The sequence below is a fragment of the Portunus trituberculatus genome, chromosome 18 (genome assembly GCF_017591435.1).
Source record: "Portunus trituberculatus isolate SZX2019 chromosome 18, ASM1759143v1, whole genome shotgun sequence".
NCBI classification, from domain to species: Eukaryota; Metazoa; Arthropoda; class Malacostraca; order Decapoda; family Portunidae; genus Portunus; species Portunus trituberculatus.
The window spans coordinates 12962246-12977502 of NC_059272.1; the positions used below are offsets into that span (position 1 = coordinate 12962246).

Genomic DNA, 15257 nt, shown 5'->3' on the forward strand with positions numbered 1-15257 from the left:
GAGAGGGCTGTAAGATAAGGCTATGAGGGTCTACTTATAGGTGGTGGTTTAGTCAGAAGTGGTTCTAGTCATAGGTGAAGGGAGTCTTGTGTGCTAGTCAATCTATCAGCCAGCTATCCAGTCAGTCTATCTTTCAGCTAACTAGCTAGTCATTCAATCTATCAGACAACTGGCCAGCCAGTCAATCTATATAAGCCAGCCATCTAGTCAGTATATTAGGCAGCTAGTTGATCTATCAGCCAGCCAGTCATTCTATCAATCTGCTTGTCAATCTATCAACCAGCTGTACTCAAAGCAATCTAAACTGCCCATTTAGGTCACAAGGATTCCATCACTATTGCCACCTCTCCATAGATCACAGGCATATCTTCTAACATGCTTCATCTCCTTAAAACTGTCTCAATTCATGCACTCACTCACACAAATCTACCTCCCAGTGCATACAGGATGACATCTTTGAAGATATAGGTAAGCATCTAGAGCAGCACCTTTACTCCCACAGCCGACATCTGCAACACAGTTAATCTCTTCACATATCTTATGATGGCTTACACATTTCAGATGGGGGGAAAAAAAAAAAAAAAAAAAATAATAATAATGATAATCTAGATAAACTTTTGGATGTCAAGCACTCTAAAGAGGCATTATTAAGCTCACTGGGCCAGTGAGAGGACGAAGCGATGATAAGATAATGGTGGTGGCGGCGAGAAGTTTGACATGGCAAGACGACAAGAGCAATAACAAACGGACCAGCGAGGACTCTTGTAGCTTTTTGTAGTGTAGTGCATAGACTGGGAACATTTGCAATGGGAAGTAGTGGTGTAGTTGGATGCCTGAAAAGCAGTAGTTCCCAATCTATGGTTCCAGGTGGTACATGAGCAATTTTGGAATCATAAAGAATTTTTAGTAATATTAAATTAATCTATTTCTCAAAAAGATATTGCCTTATACAAGATAATCTGGCATTGATCAGTTGGTGGAGAAGAAGTGAATGCATCCTTTGTATTAGATTGAGTTGTGTTATGGTAAGGTACTTGTGAATAAATTCACATTTGCTGGAATTAAGTTTTTCAGGAACCAAGTGGTATGCGGGGACTGTACAGGACCTCCAAGTGGTACTCGCTCAGGGAAAGTTTGGGAATCCATGCTGCAGATGAAGGGAATAATATAGTAGGGGTAACAGCACTGTGGCATGGCTGAACAAATAGAGGTAAGACATGTGTAGTAATGGGTTTGGCTGGCCCCAGTTTGTTCACTCAACCTTTCCACTCCCTACACACCACCCCTTGTTTTGCCAAGGTATCTGTCACACTGATCCGTCCCACTTGCACTCAGTACCTAGAATGACTTATGCAAGATTTGCTTTCATGTGTATCTGTAAATGATCTTGAATAAACATCACAACTAGCATTACGTGTCTTGTTTATTATGCCTTGCTGATTGATATCAAGACGAGAAGCACGCCATTTACTTGGTACACTTCTCCAGTAAGCAGTAAGTGTATGGAATCTATTCAGCCTCTGTGTAAGTGAACTAAAGGAGGGTTCACATATGTCAATATGCGGGTGGCAATGCTACCCAGTTGGAGTATCAATAGAGCCCTCTTGGCTGGAGCACGTTCACACTTAGTGCCTGGAAGTATCGGTTGATTGGCAGGAAATGAAAGTAAATGAACAGCTACCCAACAAAATGTCTTCTTAACAAGATTATGCACAATTGCAATAAAAATGAAATCATCACAAATATTCAATCCACACCAACAAGACACTCGAGAGAGGGAAACAGTTCTTGGAGAGTGGCAACAATCTCATCAAAAGTACTTCTACAAAGGCTTTTCTTGCTATATAACTCATGTCTCACATCCCAGACATGCATGTTGTTTGTCCCTTACTAACTCCAACATCATCTCACCTCTGGACACCACATGTTCAAACATTTTTGCATGACTTCACAATGTAAACAAAGCCACCAGCTGCTGGAAAAGACCAATAAGCCAGTCTTGTTTTGCTGGTAGCAGCTCTATCTACAAAGTGCCAAAACTTATACGATACCTCTAGAGGAGAGCAATGCCACTAGCATGCTGACATGTGTGAACCTGCCTTAAGTGTAGCAATGCAACCAGCCAACTACATCAACCTTCTCTGTTGCACATTTCACAACCTAGCATGTTATTATAAAACTACACCCTCACACTTTCCAATTGAAAAAAAAGTCATAATATATTACCATTATTAACGTTTCAGGAAACTACAGTGGAGACTCAATACTCGAACTTTTCAATACTTGAATGCAAAAGTTCAATTTAATACTTGAAAAAATACCTGATAGTCGAACATCCACACCCATAGTTGTAAACAAAGGCTCCCTGACGTCCCCCTTCCCTCTCCGCTAGTTGTAACATTCTCCTGCATTCTATGTAGTTTTTCATTTATAAACTTACACAATACCAAAGGCTTATTAGTAGTGAAAATATCTGGTAATCAAATGGCCACACATTTGGTCATATACAAAGCTCTGTCATCTCCCTTCTTGCAGCCACCACTGTATGGTTCTCATACCATATGACTGGTAATACCGGTCATACCAGTATTACCGTAATAACAGTATACTGGACACTGGTGCACATTCCTAGTCCTGCCGCAATCTTGAGAAAAACAACATTCTTCTGCGTTCTATTCGGTAGTTTTTCATTTAGAAACTTACGATGGCACCTAAGAGGCTTATTAATAATGAAAATAAGGAATCTGGTGAGTGCACAGCACTCCATTAGTGGATTCACAGGAATCACACCAGTAGAAACTTTGCAAAGAAGTTTTCATGGATGGTGATTCATCCTCCAGCAACCTCCCTCCTCCTTCCCATCCTTCTGTCCTCCTCTTCTACGTTATCCATCACCAGCCTTCACTTATGGTATGTACAAATCAAAATTGTAAAAAAAAACATTGAAATTTTTATAAACTTGAGGTTTTGCTAAGATTAGAACAAATGACCTGATTTATAGTTATCAATAGTCAAACTTTTTAATACTCGAACAGCCATTTGGAACTAATTAAATTAGAGTATTCAATCCCCACTGTATATGTGATACTACAACGGACATAAATGAATAGCAGATATATTACACAGGAGAATAACATAATGAAATACTGACAACTGTACACTAATACCTACTCTTCTTTTGCTTTCACAAACACAATACATAGTTTCCCAGTTAAGGAATTCATCAGGCAAAATGGGGAAGAGTATAAGTTACCTGACAAGGACTAGCCATGTCGTATGGATGTTGGGTGAGTTAGTCATGGTTAGAGGCAGAGGTAGTCATGATCGACAGGACAGTGCTTGGTAGATCTGAAGGGGAAGAGAGATAAATAGTTACATGATGCATGACAAGAGTGAAATAATATCAGTGTATGATTTGTAGGTAAGAACATTCATGAAAATCCTACCACTCTGTAAACTTAAAGAAAACTGTTCTTAGGAGTTAAGTTTTTCAACATATGGAACTTGACACCAATTAGGCAAGTGGAAACTATTGGGCAGCACATGACAATTACACAGCCCATAGTAGTAACATTATGTGGGTTGATATAAAGACAATCAACTTGTGTGTTGGATGGCGTAACTAGTAAATGGAAAAGTATTGTACATTACTTAGCCTAGTACAGTTTATGATGTGCTAATATAGTCAAAGATGATAACAATGGAACTTATGTTGAATGCACAAACTAAGGGGGGAATAAATAACACATGCATACAATATGAAGCGTGTGTCGAGAGGTAGACAATAGCAGCATACATAACTCATATCCTGGATATCATAACAAGCTAGGAAAATAAACAAAACATGGAGCTTAATTCTTCTCTCAAAACTTTGCTAACAACTCCACCTTGGATGATACTGGGTTTGTCTCTCCCTTTCCTCCTCCCTCTGGCTATTTCATGCCTACAATTAAAGTTCTTCGCTGGCCTAAACCCTCAGAAGGCATATGGGACTGATGGGGTCCCTCCTATTGTTCTCAGAAACTATGCTTCTGTGGTTGCACCTTGCCCGGCCAAACTCTTTCAACTATGTCTGTCAACTTCTACCTTTCCTTCTTGCTGGAAGTTTGCCTACATTCAACCTGTTCCTAAAAAGGGTGACCATTCCAGTCCTCAAACTACTGTCCTATAGCTTTAATCTCTTGCTTGTCTAAAGTTTTTGAATCTATCCTAAATAGGAAGATTCTTAAACATTTGTCACTTCACAATCTTTTATGGCTTCCATCAAGGTTGCTTTACTGGTGATCTTTTGGCATTCCTTACTGAGTCTTGGTCATCCTCTTTTAGAGATTTCGGTGGAACTTTTGCTGTCACATTAGACATATCAAAAAGCTTTTGAAAGTCTGGCACAAAACTTTGATTTCAAAACTGCTCTCGTATGTTTTCTATCCTTCCCTCTCTGCAACTTTATTTCAAGTTTCCTCTCTGACCGTTCTATTGCTGCCATGGTAGACAGCCACTGTTCTTCTCCTAAATCTATTAAAAGTGGTATTCCTCAGGATTCTGTCCTGTCACCTACTCTATTTCTATTATTCATTAATAATCTTTTTAACCAAACTTCTTGCTCTCTCCACTCCTATGCTGATGATACCACCCTACATCTTTCCACATCCTTTCTGAGACAACCAACTCTTCAGGAAGTTACCAGATCATGCAGGAAAGCCATAGAATGCCTGAATTCTTATCTTTCCAAGATTTCTGATTGAGGCAGAGAAAACTTAGTAGTGTTCAATGCCTCAAAAACTCAATTCCTCCATCTATCAACTTGACACAATCTTCCAGACTACAATTCTCTTTTCTTCAATGACACTCAACTGTCTCCCTCTTCCACACTAAATATCCTTGGCTTGTCCTTTACTTATAATCTTTACTGGAAACTTCACATCTCATCTCTTGCTAAAACAGCTTCTATGAAGTTAGGTGTTCTGTGGCATCTCCACCAGTTTTTCTCGCCCTTCCAACTGCTAACTCTGTACAAGTATGGAGTACTCTTTGTATGTTGCGGGGTTCCACTCACACAGTTTTATTAGATAGGGTGGAATCAAAAGCTTTTCGTCTCATCAACTCCCCTCTTCTGACTGACTGTCTTCAGCCTCTTTCTCACCTACAAAATGTTGCATCTCTTTCTATCTTTTATTATTATTTTCATGCTAACTACTCTACTATCATGTTAACTGCATACTTCCTCTCCTCCTGCGGCCTCACTGCACATGGCTTTCTTCTTCCTCTCATCTCTGTTCTGTTCAACTCTCCAATGCAAGTTAACCCATATTCTCAATCATTCACACCTTTCTTTGGAACTCCCTACCCGCTTCTGTACAGTAGAGCCCCAACTTTCGCAACAACCACTTTCGTGATTCTCTGTTTCACGGTATCTTGTGTCCGGCGATATTTAAACTTCTCGCTCTACCCACAAGCTGAGCGGCAACTGTTTTCTGCCATCTTGGATGACGTCACGGTGTTTTCGTCACAGTCTACCGCTTCCCGCCATTGTGTTCATACCTGTTTTTATGGTCGTGCTGCCTTGACTCTTCTGGTTACCTGCTACAGAGGCAAATTCTCACGAACTATGGCCACATGTCCGCCTGGTGGTACAGGGGGCGTCCCTAGTGATACCAGCAAAGAAAGCAAGAGCTCAGGACCTTCAAAATTAGGAGGGAAAGTTAAAAGGCATGAGTACAGAGTTGATGTGAAAAAGCGGCAGTATGATAATGAAATGAAAACTAAAATAATGCAGCAGATTGACCAAGGTACTAGGAACGTGGAGATTTGTCGTATGTACAATGTCCCCGAATCTACAGTGCATAGTATGAGGAAGCAGAATAGTGAAATCAAGAAAAATCTGGCTCTAGCAAAGAAATATTTTACTCCTAGTGGTGTGGGGAACCATTCTGGGGACGAGAGAAGCGTGAAAACTGTTACTGATTATAAAAAGGTGATGATAATTTTAGAACATTATCTATTGAGGTGGATAAATCGACGAAATGATGAAAGGGCTAGCGTAACTGGGCCCCAGATTCAGGACCAAGCCCATGTTCTGTACAATGTTGTGATTAAGAAAATGAATCTTAAAAACCCCCCACCCTTCACTGCATCCCATGGTTGGCTTCATCGTTTTAAGAATAGGGTGAAGGTGAAATATGCTGTTTATCAGGGTGAGGCCCAGTCTGCAGACGAATCTGCTGCCTCTAGCTTCCCTGCAGTAGCCCAACAACTGATAAAAGATGGCAACTATTCCTTGGCGCAAACATATAATGCTGATGAAACTGGCGTATACTGGAAAAGATCACCAAAGTCCACGTTTATTTCTGTCTCTGAAAAGCAAGCTCGTGGAGTAAAAATGGCCAAAGACCGATTTACTGCACTGCTAACTGCTAATGCCGATGGAACACACAGAATGAAACCCCTAATTCTGTATCACTCTAAGTACCCTTGCCCCTACAATAATGCAAACATGGACAAACTTAAGGGCTACATATGGTCAAATGCCAAGGGGTACATGACCTCTGCTTTATCACTGGACTGGTTTGATAACTGTTTCATGCCAGAGGCAAAAGCGCACTGCCAGGCTAACAATTTGGATTTCCGTGTGTTGTTGTTCATGAACAATGCACCAGGGCATGCACGTTTCCTTGTAGGCCGCCATCCATCGGTACAAGTAGTTTTTATGCCCCTAAATACAACATCAAGGATTCAGCCCATGGACCAGGAAGTAATTGCCAACACTAAATTACTATTTTATCAAGATGTGCACGGGAGAATGAGAAAGGCAACAGACAGCCAGGTGGAACTTCAGGACACCTTGAAACAGATGATCATGCAACTTCATCACCATCCTCAGACCGCGAAAATGTCTGTGATGACCTTGCTAGCACCTCTACATCATCGGACACAGTCACAGTAAAACAATTCTGGCGCCAGTTTAACATCCGGCTGGCAGTTGAGGCTTTTGTTAAGGTTTGGGAAACTCTCACAATCGCCACCCTAAAGCATGCATGGAAACCGCTACTCCCACAGATGATCGCTGCCCAGGGAGACAGGCAGCAAACCGAGCAGTTGTTGGCAGAGACGGTCGAGGTGGTATGGCAGGTTAGAGGCCCAGGGTTTGCCGATGTTACAAGGGAGGAAATGCTGGAGTTAATCGACTACAACAAAGAAAATAATATTGAAGACCTGCTGGAGGATGACAACATGGAAGGGGACCATACGCAACCTGAACAACAACAACTTCAGCAAGATCGTTCACCATCAACCGCCATACTGTCATCATTGTTACTTAACTTTGAGTCCTTGACTGAACAGATAGAGCCCTTAGCCTTTGAACACAAACAGAAAATCTTGGCTAGCTTAAAAACCATCACTGATATCTTTGGGGAACTTTTTAATAAAAAAGTTTATGAATGGCAACAGGCATTAACCACCTACTACCTCCAAAGGCCAAGGGAAGTGGCAGAGGGTCTTTTGGAAGCAGAAGGGGAAGCTGATGAGGGAGCAGAACCAACGGAAGAAGCTGAGCTCAACATGGATGAAGATTTCTCTGGTTTTATTCGAAAACAAATGGCAGATGTGGAAAGGCAACACAGAGTGGAATTGTTACGTCAGAGACTGGTAGAGGAAGAAATGCAGAATGGCGGAGACAGTGTCGGCGGTGGCATCGGTGGCGGCGGCAGCAGCAGCAGTGGGCCTCAGTAGGGTGGCCACCATAACCATACATCAAGCACCTCCTACTTGTATATTTGGTAATTATTACTACATTCATACAGTGTAAGGTGTTTTTATTTGATGTACAATTGTATTTCATAATAGAATGTATTTGTTTGTCAGATTTATATGGAGACATAGGTATTTTATGGATAGCTCCAGAACCGATTATTATTTTTTCCATAAGGTCAATGCCCCCACTTTCGCGGTTTTCACTTTCGCGCCAATTTTTTGGCACCAATTAGGCGCGAAACTTCAGGCTCCACTGTATTTCCATCTTTTTATGACTTGACTTCTTTTAAGAGGGAGGTTTCAAGGCATTTGTCCCTCTCCTCTGGCTAAATCCTTTTTTAATATTTCATGGAACTTGCAGTTTAAGTGGATCTTATATATATATATATATATATATATATATATATATATATATATATATATATATATATATATATATTTACAGTAATACTCCGCTTAACGAACGTTCGTCTAACGAATTTCCGGTTTAATGTACTATATAAAGTTAGATAAAAAAGTCTGCATAACGTACATCAACATCCGTTTTAGTAAATTTTCTGGTACACATGAGGCCCAACACGAGGATAACGTTAACGAAGATGAGGAAGAAATCTGAGAAGACAAGGAAGGTTCTAAGCCTTTAGGAGAAGGCTGCTATAATCAAGAGGTTGGAGGAGGGCGCCAAACCGTTGATGCTGGCAGATGAAATGAAACTTTCACGGTCGACTGTGTCCACCATTTGAGGGAAGCAGAACCAGATGAAAGAAGCCTCATCGGTCGTCATTCAGACTGGACAGCTGCGACTCCAGAAAATCCGAGATACGAGACTTGACAGGATGGAGCTGAAACTAGAAGCAAATGCCTGTTAGCCAGGCTTTGATCATGGACAAAGTGCGATCGCTGTGGGACGCCATCAAGGTGGAGGAAGAGGCAGAGCCACAGCCGTCCACCTCAGGGGCACAGCTATCCACCTCAAGACCACACCAGTACGAGGAATTCAAGGCCAGTGGGGGATGGTTTCAGCGGTTTAAGGTGAGTAACTAAAAATATGTAGCTTGCAAGTGGTGCATAAATACATGTATTTGTGTCTACAGGTTTCAAAATAAAGCCTGAAATAGATTGCATTTTATACGTACTACAGATATTTCATAAATTTAAATATGTAAAACCTAAAATAGCTGACACATGGTGCATTTCTTTGTTTCTAGATGTGGGCGGCGCTCCATAATATCAATATTACGGGGGTAGCGCGTGAGTGCTGACGAGGTGGCAGCAGAAGCCTTTCCTGACAAGGATATTCACCTTGCCAAGTTTTCAATATTGACGAGACAAGCCTGTATTGGAAGCGCATGCCCAGCAGGAAATATATTTATGAAAATTAACGTAATAAGTTTTCAGTGTACAAATTTAAATGTTATTAAAATGTTAATTAATCAAAACTTTCTCAAACTTTTCAGAACATTTGTGGCAAGGGCAGAGAGGTCAGCTCCAGGCTTCAAGGCTGACAAGGACAGATTGACGCTGGCGTTAGGTGGCAACGCGGAGGGCGACGTCAAGCTGAAGCTGTTGCTGCTGTATCAATCAGCCAACCCCCAATAAAACACCTCTTGTTTATTAATATACAATTTTATTTAACCCATATAGTATGTTGGGGATACTTGGTTATTAATGATATAGGTACATATATATATATTTTTTAACCCATGTGGTATGTTGGGGACCAGGCCAGAATGCATCCTCCATATTTCCATTATTTTCTATGGGAAAATTACGTCCGCTTAACGAATTTTCGCTCTATGAACAGCTTTGACACCCCCTATCCTGTTCGTTAAGCGGAGTATTGCTGTACATATATATAAATATATATATATATATATATATATATATATATATATATATATATATATATATATATATATATATATATACATACATACAGTAAGTCCTCATTATACGATAGTTCTTTATCCAGTAAATTCACAGTTACGGTATTTGGGAATTACCACCCTCGATTCGATATATGGTAAGAAAAATTCAGATATGGTATCCACTTGTCATCCGAGGGCCCAGCACGGGGGAGCAGGGATGATGACGTCATCCATGCAACATCTCCCCGCCACTGACAGTACTGACTTTAACTTGACCACCCTTGGAGCCTGTTATCTCTTCCTCTCACCCCCTTTTTTTTTTTTTTTATCACATTACATATTACATGCATTAGTAATTAGATGAATAAATGGAATATTAAAGGGTCTAGTGTAAGCACAAATATATTCATAATAATTATGGCAAACATTTAAAGCCTACTACCAGCGGCGAACCATGCAGCAACTGATAAAGAGCACGGATGGGCCTGGCAAGCCCACTATCAGAGAATGGTGGAAGTCGTTTAACATCAAGCACGCCTTAGATAACATCAAGTCATCTTGGGACGAAGTGAAGACGTCTGCCATGAACTTGGCGTGGAATAAAGTATGGCCAGAATGTGTGCATGACTTCCCAGGCTTTGCTGAGGACGACATCGGTGCGATCAGAAATGACATAGTAAATCTGTGCCATAGGGCTGGCTTCGATGAAGTTGGTGATGATGATGTTCAAGATCTTTTGGAAAGCCATACTGAACCTCTCTCAAATGATGGACTTATAGAGCTAGACAAGGCATCACAGGAGGCAGAAAAAAAAGGAGACGAGGAAGAAGAACCTGTATGTGGCCTGGACATCAAAACTCTTAGAGAATGTCTTGGTAGTACCGAAAAAGATCTGGAAACCCTGAAGGAACATGACCCAAATCCTGCCAGGAGTAGCAAAGTGGCTCATGACGTAGAGAAAAGTGTCAAAATTTATCAAGAAATCGATGATGAAAAAACAAGAAAAACCAAACAGTCCTCCACCTACTCATTCTTCAAGCCAGTCAGACCCTGTCACACCTGCCGACCCTGCTACAGCTGGCCCTTCCTTTATATCCTCTTACTTCAAACCAGTGAAACGTGTCGACCCTGCTACATACAGCTGGCCCTTCCACATCTGCTTCTGACAGTGCAGACGACGACGTCTTATCCTCATCTGCCCACTCAGAGGAAGATGAGTAAGGGCTGAAATCCCTACTGTCCCTTTGCCTCGGGAAGGACGTCATCTGATAGAATACATGGCGAATTGAAAGGTAAATGATAACATTTTCTGTTTATTTTTTTTGAGCAGTACTTTACATTTTCTTTTATATCAGTATTTTCATGTATTTCAATTTCTGTAAGGGTGACTTTTGACATGCTGGAATGCATTCCCTATCATTACATGTTATAATGAGTTCGGTATACTGTAATTTCGATTTGCGGTAAGGTTTTCAGGAACGCATATGTACCGTATAAAGAGGACTTACTGTATATATATATATATATATATATATATATATATATATATATATATATATATATATATATATATATGTGTATATATATATATATATATATATATATATATATATATATATATATATATATATATATATATATATAGGTAGTCCTCGATTTATACGAATTTACTCTATACGAATTCAGAGTTATATGGTGTCCAAAAATAGGGGTTATTCATCACATTGTACGAATTCCTCAGAATTTTACGGTTTCAAGAAAGTTACGATTCACGCGGCGATTTAGTTCAGAAATGCAGCCACAAGGTGTCACTAGCTAGCTGTTTTCCGCCACCCACATCCCTCTCGGCTCTCACCCTGGCTGCACGCCAGGCAGGCTCATTGTTCACCTACGCATGGTTGTGGCAACATCTCCCTGTCTTGTGCCCAGTGTTTACCATGGCTCCCAAGCGCCTTTCTGCATCTCCAGCTGGTGGTGATACGCCCAAGAGAGCCCTCACAGAAGCCAACTTGTCTGACTTGTTGGCGCAGTCAATAAAAATTCTCGAAGAAAATTACCCAAATATTGAAAGAAGCACCGCCGTCATCAGAGGGGTCATGGAAAAAATTATGTGCTATGAGGTTCTTCTCAAAGAAAAACAGCAATCAATAACAAGCTTCTTCAGACCGCACACACCAAGCCAAGTAACAGAATCGAAGACAAATGATGACAATGGTGACACATCAGAGAAGGAAGTAGCAAAATAGAGGAAGAAGGTGCTAATAAAATAATTTTGTTTAAACATTTCCCTTTTTCATAATCATTTTTATGTCTTTGTAAGTTTATTAATAAAAGCATTAATAAGCATAATAGAAATATGTTTAACGCAAAATGTATACGTACAGTGAAAGATTATTTTATTTTGAACACATCCTTCAAAGTCGTTTCCTGGTTAAGACGGCCCCTGACCACGACGGCCCTCCGCGACAGCCCCGTGTTTACCATGATGACCCCACACCAAATTTTAGGTTATTGTCCTCTTATTTCTTTCATTATGTTAATACATTAACCGCGGATGGCAACTCAGCGTTCCTGAGACAGTGTTTTGTAGTATGGAGCATTAAAAACCTTAAGGTATTGGTACACTGGTGTACCCTGCGGATATAATGCATATATATATATATCCAGGGTGTAACATGACTTTCTGTAAATATTGAAAGAGGTGAGAGAACATGCATTTCTAAGCAGAAAATGTTATATACACATAAGCATTTTAAAGTTTTGTTTACCCGTAAGATGTTTTTAAAATTTCTGAGAGGCGCATGATGACGACTGTTGCTGGCTTGCTGCAGCAGCCGGAGGTGCCACTTGGATAAATACCGAATGTTTTAATATTATGTTTTGCAATCTTACATTTAAGACAGACTGTATCAACATTACACGATAACATTATTGCGGTGATTAAAAGTAAGCATTCACGTACAGTACTACATGGTAGAGTACCTATCACTGGGTAAGGAAGGAGGGGGAGGGATGGGGAAGTGGGGAGCGACTGTTTTATTAATACAATCTGTCGTGGTCAGGGGCCGTCCTGACCATGACCCTTCAAAGTTTAGTGGTGGTGGCGGTGGTGGTGATGGTAGTGGTAGTGGTACGAGGACGCCCCTGAGCCTCGCCCTGGAGGGCAAGGCTGTTCAACCAAGGGACAAAGTGGATGTGCTGGGAGTCACGCTCATGAGGATCGTGTGGCTGCTTGATGGAAAGGGGCTGGAGGTACTGTACAAAGCTCAGGTCTGCTCTTTTATACTAAAAATAAAAAAAAATAAAAAAAGTCTAGAGAGTTGGGTATTAATTCTTTACTTTATACGATTTTTACTTTATATGGTCCCTTCTGGAACGCATCTACCGTATAAATCGAGGACTACCTGCATGTACATATATATATATATATATATATTATCTTCTTTTTCTTTTGTTTTAATTTCAATGTCAATTAACTTCTTTTGCCAATCCTTGTAAAATCTGAGTTATGTAGCAAACGTTGATACAGCTTAAACTTCAAAAATTTAGGGGTAACTTCGAACACTTTACAGCACTTGAGGAACCGAAGGTCGAGTTGCTTCTTGGCGAGTCGCTTATGAAGTTAAACATTTAGGCAGTTTAATTTAAGTCATTATAATGTACACTAATGTATGTATGTACATAACTTTATAATGTTGATGATCTTAAATTTATGAAGAGAGAGAGAGTGAAACAGGAAAGACACTAACCGGCAACCTGTGGAATGTAAATAAAGGGCGCATCACTGTACCGCATACAAAACTTATGTACCACATTTCCACAAGGCTTTCCATTTTATCCATTGTAGAATCACAAGTTCAGGTGGTTCTTTTAGCTTGCAAAGAAGATACGGTCTCACCAGCCTTCTTAATAGAGTCTGCTGACTTGAAAATAGTAGAGACAGTAGATGGAGTCAAGATGGTGGCAATCAATGCTATTAATTTTCTCGCCTCTCTCGTGTCTGTAAATAATATCCAGCTTCACTTCGAGAGTAAGAGACTTCCTGGTCTTCTTAGCAATGCTAGGTGACAATGCAGGGCGTTTTGGTGGTAAGTTGTTGAGCGAGGGAAGACGAGCTGCTGCTGATGCTGTTATTGTTTAGAACAGGGGTACAAGTGTTGTCCACGAGAGGCACTGATGTATTCAAAAGCCTGTCAGCTTGCGTGATACGGCGGGGGTTTCAAACTTGGAAAAAATTACCTGGATAAAACTTCGTTTAAGCGAATTTGGTGTTCGTTAAACGAGCAGATGGTGGTAAAATGAAACCTTCGTTGTAGCGAAATTTCGTTGTGTGAACCTTCGTTAAGCGGGGGTTGCCTGTGTATATATATATATATATATATATATATATATATATATATATATATATATATATATATATATATATATATATATATATATTGCTCATTTCCAGTGGTGGTGTGCCATCCAAGGAACCACTCAACGAGACTACTTTGCTGCTGGGTAACTTCTTAGGCAGAGAGTCATGCTGTTAATGGGATCAACTTGGAGTGTCCGGGCATCAACACTTTCACTTTTATGAATGTGCCATCTTCTTGGTATGTTGAAATTTAAGGCACCTAACTTAACCTAATTCTTTATTACTTTATTCAACTTCAGTAATTTTATTCATGTGCAGTTATTTCATATTTTTATAATGTAACTGCATGAAGAAATTAATAGATTTTTAATTCATTGTTACCTTATACTTTCTTTTAGTGACCCAAATCTATCAATAAGTGGTCAGAAGCCAAAACCCACCAGTTGTCATCCACTTCCCTGATGAAGATGCTTTGTCCCATGCTTCCTCCTTGCTGTCACTCTAGGAGGCATCTTCTGTGTTACAAAGTTCTTTACCTAAAGACTTGGTAACACAGATTCATGAGGAAGACTTGGTAACACAGATTCATAAGGCAGACCTCCTTGCATTGAAGAACAGGCAGTGGGCAGAGAAAGCATGGCAGTTGGCGGAAGAAACTTGGCAGCAGGCAAGGCGAGAACAGCAGCTCATGCAGCAGGCATGCCAAGAGGTTTATGAGGCACAGTTTCTTGCCTTCAATTTACTTGTGAAGACCTTAAGGTGGTAGCTTTAAAGCATTAGTTTATAAATAAATATATTTATTAGTAATTTGTTTCTATTTCCTTTACGTAGGTATTTTAGCAATTGCAGAATTAATTAGTTATTTTTCATTTCATTTATATACTATTTCTTGCAAGTTACTTGTTCTGTTACATTATATAAATAAGAATTACAACCAGTATCAAACAGTAAGTTTACTTGCTACAAAATTATCAACATAAATTTAATGATAAATTAATGGTACTATCAAGTGGCACTCCTGCAAGTAAGATCTGCCAGGTTCTTCCATCGATACAAGGTCTTACTCTTTTATTGTTCAGCCTTCATGGCTGTAAAAGAAAAATCATCATGTGACAATAATAACAGGAATAAAATCCCAGCAAACATTCAACATTACATGTAAGAAGTGAAACCTGTAATGCTAAAATAGCAACCAATGAAATAAGAACACTTATCTAAACAAAACCACATCTATCCTAACCTAACCACAAAAATCTTGCATGTTCTTAGTACTAAAT

General features: G+C 39.9%; 1 long non-coding RNA gene across 2 annotated transcripts; it reads left to right on the top strand.

The window, feature by feature from the left end:
* On the top strand, positions 1 to 14781 carry LOC123505436. Of its 2 annotated transcripts, none has more exons than XR_006675130.1 (3): positions 1 to 1210; positions 14074 to 14218; positions 14379 to 14781. It is a non-coding gene; the product is annotated as an uncharacterized LOC123505436 (long non-coding RNA). The 2 variants fall into 2 exon arrangements; XR_006675131.1 differs by lacking the exon at positions 1 to 1210 and adding an exon at positions 10898 to 10912.
* Positions 14782 to 15257: the final 476 nt, after the last annotated feature.